This window comes from Triticum aestivum, chromosome 3B (genome assembly GCF_018294505.1).
Source record: "Triticum aestivum cultivar Chinese Spring chromosome 3B, IWGSC CS RefSeq v2.1, whole genome shotgun sequence".
In the NCBI taxonomy this organism is placed as follows: domain Eukaryota; kingdom Viridiplantae; phylum Streptophyta; class Magnoliopsida; order Poales; family Poaceae; genus Triticum; species Triticum aestivum.
Genome location: NC_057801.1, coordinates 39,302,846 through 39,309,289, shown reverse-complemented (window position 1 = coordinate 39,309,289; position 6,444 = coordinate 39,302,846).

Sequence of the window (6,444 nt, the reverse complement as noted above, 5' to 3'; positions counted from 1 at the left end):
TTAGCAACGAATGTCTTGCCTTCGGATCTGTGATAGAAGGTGTACCCAACAGTTTTGGGTATTCTATGAAGACGCACTTCTCTGATTTGGTTTTGAGCTTATCAGGTTGAAACTTTTTCAAATAAGCATCGCAGCCCCAAACTTTAAGAAACGACAGCTTAGGTTTATTGCTAAACCACAGTTCATACGGTGTCGTCTCAACGGATTTAGATGGTGCCCTATTAAACGTGAATGTAGCTGTCTCTAATGCATAAGCCCAAAACGATAGTGGTAAATCGATAAGAGACATCATAGATCGCACCATATCTAGTAAAGTACGATTACAACGTTCGGACACACCATTCCATTGTGGTGTTCCAGGTGGTGTGAACTGTGAAACTATTCCACATTGTTTTAATTGAAGACCAAACTCGTAACTCAAATATTTGTCTCCGCGATCAGATCGCAGAAACTTTATTTTCTTGCTACGATGATTTTTCCACTTCACTCTGAAATTCTTTGAACCTTTCAATTATTTCAGACTTATGTTTCATCAAGTAGATATACCCATATCTGCTCAAATCATCTTGTGAAGTTCAGAAAATAACGATACTTGCCACGAGCCTGCATACTCATTGGTCTGCATACATCAGTATGTATTATTTCCAATAAGTCAGTAGCTCGTTCTATTGTTCCGAAGAACGGAGTTTTAGTCATCTTGCCCAAAAGGCACGGTTTGCAAGCATCAAATGATTCATAACCAAGTGATTCCGAAAATCCATCTTTATGGAGTTTCTTCATGCGCTTTACACCGATATGACCCAAACGGCAGTGCCACAAATAAGTTGCACTATCATTATTAACTTTGCATCTTTTGGCTTCAATATTATGAATGTGTGTATCAGACGATCGAGATCCAACAAACCATTTTCATTGGGTGTATGACCATAGAAGGTTTTATTCATGAAAACAGAACAACAATTATTCTCTAACTTACATGAATAACCGTATTGCAATAAACATGATCAAATCATATTCATGCTCAACGCAAACACCAAATAACACTTATTTAGGTTTAACACTAATCCCGAAAGTATAGGGAGTGTGCGATGATGATCATATCAATCTTGGAACTATTTCCAACACACATCGTCACTTTCCCTTCAACTAGTCTCTGTTTATTCTGTAACTCCTGTTTCGAGTTACTAATCTTAGCAACCGAACAAGTATCAAATACTTAGGGGCTACTATAAACACTAGTAAGGCACACATCAATAACCTGTATATCAAAATATACACTTGTTCACTTTGCCATCCTTCTTACCCACCAAATATTCAGGGCATTTCCGCTTCCAGTGACCATTTCCTTTGCAGTGTAAGCACTCAGTTTCAGGCTTTGGTCCAGCTTTGGTCTTCTTCACAGGAGTGACAACTTGCTTGTCTTTCCACTTGAAGTTCCCTTCCTTTCCCTTTGCCCTTTTCTTGAAACTAGTGATCTTGTTAACCATCAACACTTGATGCTCTTTCTTGATTTCTACCTTCGTTGATTTCAGCATCATGAAGAGCTTGGGAATCGTTTTCGTCATCCCTTGCATACTATAGTTCATCACGAAGTTCTAGTAACTTAGTGATGGTGACTAGAGAATTCTGCCAATCACTATCTTATCTGGAAGATTAACTCCCACTTGATTCAAGCGATTGAAGTACCCAGACAATCTGAGCAGATGCTCACTAGTTGAGCGATTCTCCTCCATCTTTTAGCTATAGAACTTGTTGGAGACTTCATATCTCTCAACTCGGGTATTTGCTTGATATATTAACTTCAACTCCTAGAACATCTCATATGGTCCATGATGTTCAAAACATCTTTGAAGTCCCGATTCTAAGCCATAAAGCATGGTGCACAAAACTATCAAGTAGTCATCATATTGAGCTAGCCAAACGTTCATAACGTCTGCATCTGCTCCTGCAATAGGTTTGTCACCTAGCGGTGCATCAAGGACATAATTCTTCTGCGCAGCAATGAGGATAAACCTCAGATCACGGATCCAATCCGCATCATTGCTACTAACATTTTTCAACACAGTTTTCTCTAGGAAAATATCAAAATAAACATATGAAAGCAACAACGCAAGCTATTGATCTTACAACATAATTTGCAAAATACTACCAGGACTAAGTTCATGATAAATTTAAGTTCAATTAATCATATTATTTAAGAACTCCCACTTAGATAGACATCCCTCTAATCCTCTAAGTGATTACGTGATCCAAATCAACTAAACCATGACCGATCATCACGTGAGATGGAGTAGTTTTCAATGGTGAACATCGTTATGTTGATCATATCTACTATATGATTCACGCTCGACCTTTCGGTCTCCGTGTTCCGAGGCCATATCTGCATATGCTAGGCTCGTCAAGTTTAACCTGAGTATTCTGCGTGTGCAAAACTGGCTTGCACCCGTTGTAGATGGACGTAGAGCTTATCACACCCGATCATCACGTGGTGTCTGGGCACGACGAACTTTGGCAACGGTGCATACTCAGGGAGAACACTTCTTGATAATTTAGTGAGAGATCATCTTATAATGCTACCGTCAATCAAAGCAAGATAAGATGCATAAAAAGATAAACATCACATGCAATCAATATAAGTGATATGATATGGTCATCATCATCTTGTGCTTGTGATCTCCATCTCCGAAGCACCGTCATGATCACCATTGACACCGGCGCGACACATTGATCTCCATCGTAGCATCGTTGTCGTCTCGCCAATCTTATGCTTCCACAACTATCACTACCGTTTAGTAATAAAGTAAAGCATTACATCGCGATTGCATTGCATACAATAAAGCGACAACCATATGGCTCCTGCCAGTTGCCGATAACTCGGTTACAAAACATGATCATCTCATACAATAAAATTCAGCATCATGCCTTGACCATATCACATCACAACATGCCCTGCAAAAACAAGTTAGACGTCCTCTACTTTGTTGTTGCATGTTTTACGTGGCTGCTACGGGCTTAATTAAGAACCAATCTCACCTACGCATCAAAACCACAACGATAGTTTGTCAAATAGACTCCGTTTTAACCTTCGCAAGGACCGGGCGTAGCCATACTTGGTTCAACTAAAGTTGGAGAGGCAGTCGCCCGCAAGCCATCTCTGTGCAAAGCACGTCGAGGGAACCGGTCTCGCGTAAGCGTACGCGTAAGGTTGGTCCGGGTCGTCTCGTCCAACAATACCGCCGAACCAAAGTATGACATGCTGGTAGGCAGTATGACTTGTATCGTCCACAACTTACTTGTGTTCTACTCATGCATATAACATCAACATCATTAACCTAGGCTCGGATGCCACTGTTGGGTTTCGTAGTAATTTCAAAAAATTTCCTACGCACACGCAAGATCATGTGATGCATAGCAACGAGGGGAAGAGTATTGTCTACGTACCCTACGCAGACCGACTGCGGAAGCGATGACACGACGTAGAGGAAGTAGTTGTACGTCTTCACAATCCAACCGATCAAGCACCGAAACTACGGCACCTCCGAGTTCGAGCACACGTTCAGCTCGATGACGATCCCCGGACTCCGATCCAGCAAAGTGTCGGGGAAGAGTTCCGTCAGCACGACGGCGTGGTGACGATCTTGATGAACTACAGCAGCAGGGCTTCGCCTAAACTCCGCTACAGTATTATCGAGGAATATGGTGGCAGGGGGCACCGCACACGGCTAAGGAATCGATCACGTGGATCAACTTGTGTCAACTTGTGTGTTTAGAGGTGCCCCTGCCTCCGTATATAAAGGAGCCAAGGGGGGAGGAGGCGCCGGCCAGGGAGAGGTGGCGCAGGAGGAGTCCTACTCCTACCGGGAGTAGGACTCCCCTCCAATCCTATTCCAACTAGGATTCCCAAGGGGGAAAGAGGGAGAGGGGTGGTCGGCCACCTCTCCTAGTCCTAATAGGACTAGGGGAAGGGGGGAGGCGCGCAGCCCCCTTGGGCTGCCCCTTTCTCCTTTCCACTAAGGCCCATGAAGGCCCATATGGCTCCCGGGGGGTTCCGGTAACCTCCCGGTAACCCGGTAAAATCCCGATTTCACCCGGAACACTTCCGATGTCCAAACATAGGCTTCCAATATATCAATCTTTATGTCTCGACCATTTCGAGACTCCTCGTCATGTCCGTGATCACATCCGGGACTCCGAACAACCTTCGGTACATCAAAATGCATAAACTCATAATATAACTGTCATCGTAACCTTAAGCGTGCGGACCCTACGGGTTCGAGAACAATGTAGACATGACTGAGACACGTCTCTGGTCAATAACCAATAGCGGGACCTGGATGCCCATATTGGCTCCTACATATTCTACGAAGATCTTTATCGGTCAGACCGCATAACAACATACGTTGTTCCCTTTGTCATCGGTATGTTACTTGCCCGAGATTCGATCGTCGGTATCCAATACCTAGTTCAATCTCGTTACCAGCAAGTCTCTTTACTCGTTCCGTAATACATCATCTCACAACTAACATATTAGTTGTAATGCTTGCAAGGCTTATGTGATGTGTATTACCGAGAGGGCCCAGAGATATCTCTCCGACAATCGGAGTGACAAATCCTAATCTCGAAATACGCCAACCCAACATCGACCATTGGAGACACCTGTAGTACTCCTTTATAATCACCCAATTACGTTGTGACGTTTGGTAGTACCCAAAGTGTTCCTCCGGTAAACGGGAGTTGCATAATCTCATAGTCATAGGAACATGTATAAGTCATGAAGAAAGCAATAGCAACATACTAAACGATCGGGTGCTAAGCTAATGGAATGGGTCATGTCAATCAGATCATTCTACTAATGATGTGACCTTGTTAATCAAATAACAACTCATTGTTTATGGTTAGGAAACATAACCATCTTTGATTAACGAGCTAGTCAAGTAGAGGCATACTAGTGACACTTTGTTTGTCTATGTATTCACACATGTATTATGTTTCCGGTTAATACAATTCTAGCATGAATAATAAACATTTATCATGAAATAAGGAAATAAATAATAACTTTATTATTGCCTCTAGGGCATATTTCCTTCAGTTTCACCACACAACAATTATCAAGGCAATGAACGTTAACTCAGTGAAACTAGATGAAAACTACTTGGTGAAATTCGGGTCTGTACTCGAGAGCGATCTGATCCCTATAAGTAATAACTTCGTGCGTTCGGGCTGGTCAGCGAGTACCATGCTTTACGTGATGATTGCATCACATATTCAGTTCGGTGATGGTAAGTGATTACACACCTTTGCTAGGATTGACTTTAATAAAAAACTAGAGAGTTTCGGGAACATTGTTTTTGGTGACACATCCTATTTGAACACCACCTAACGGGCCGGCCACATCAGTATAGAGCGACTCCGGTGGTGATCGAGTGCGTCGCCAGTGTCTTCTGGTTGTTGTCATTGGTGGGCTTGTAGGGGCTATGATCAAGGAAAAAAATAGCGCGTTATAGCGGCGCTAATAGCGCGCTATAGCGTTTCTGGAAACTAAACGCTACGCTATGCAGATTTCACTCGCTACGGCACTATTCACGCTAAATACGGCGATTGCACGCTATAGCGCATATCGGCGCTACTTTTTTGACAATGTTTTTTTTTCAGACGAATTTTTCATCAGCCCACTATATTTTTGGGCTTTCTGGCCCAGTAACCAAGCATATATCTTATCCTCCAGCCGAGCGAACCCTAACCAACCTACCGAGCGAGCCCTTCCCAAATCGAACGAGGCGGCGGTGGCAGCGGCGGCCGCCGGTGCTTCGCCCGTCTCCTCCAGCCACGGCCGGCCGCCTCTTGCCGCCTCCTCGGGTCGCTGCATCGCCTCCTCGGGTCGCCGTCGCCTCGTCGGGTCTTCGTCGCCTCCTCTAATCTGAATGGCATGGCAGCAAGTTCATCTGATTTTGATTGAGCTTCTGCATCGTTGTTGGCTGGCTCCTAAAGTCCTAAGTCCTTATTTCTGTTATTCTGGACCTTGCTTGTTGGCTGTTTAATTTATCTGTCTACTTTGTTTGTCTGAAATCTGAATGTATGAACTCTGAACAATGCTATATATATGCCTATATCTGGACCATGCTTTGTTATCTGAACAACGTTTTAGCATTGGTTTTAGCTGCTGAAATCTGTCATTTGTGTTGATATCTGTCATTTGTATGCTATATGCTGAAATCTGAATAATGTTTTGTGAAATGCTATTTTGCAAAATAGCACGCTATTAGCATGCTATTTCGTTTATAGCATTTTTTTGAAAGATGCGCTACTTCAAATAGCGCGCTATTTTTTTCCTTGGCTATGATGAAGGCCTTGATCCTGGATAGGGGGCGCTGCATGGCCCGGTGGGGAGGTGTGGTGGCAATTGCTACCTTGAAGCTGGATCGCATGTCCGACTCAGTAGGTGAG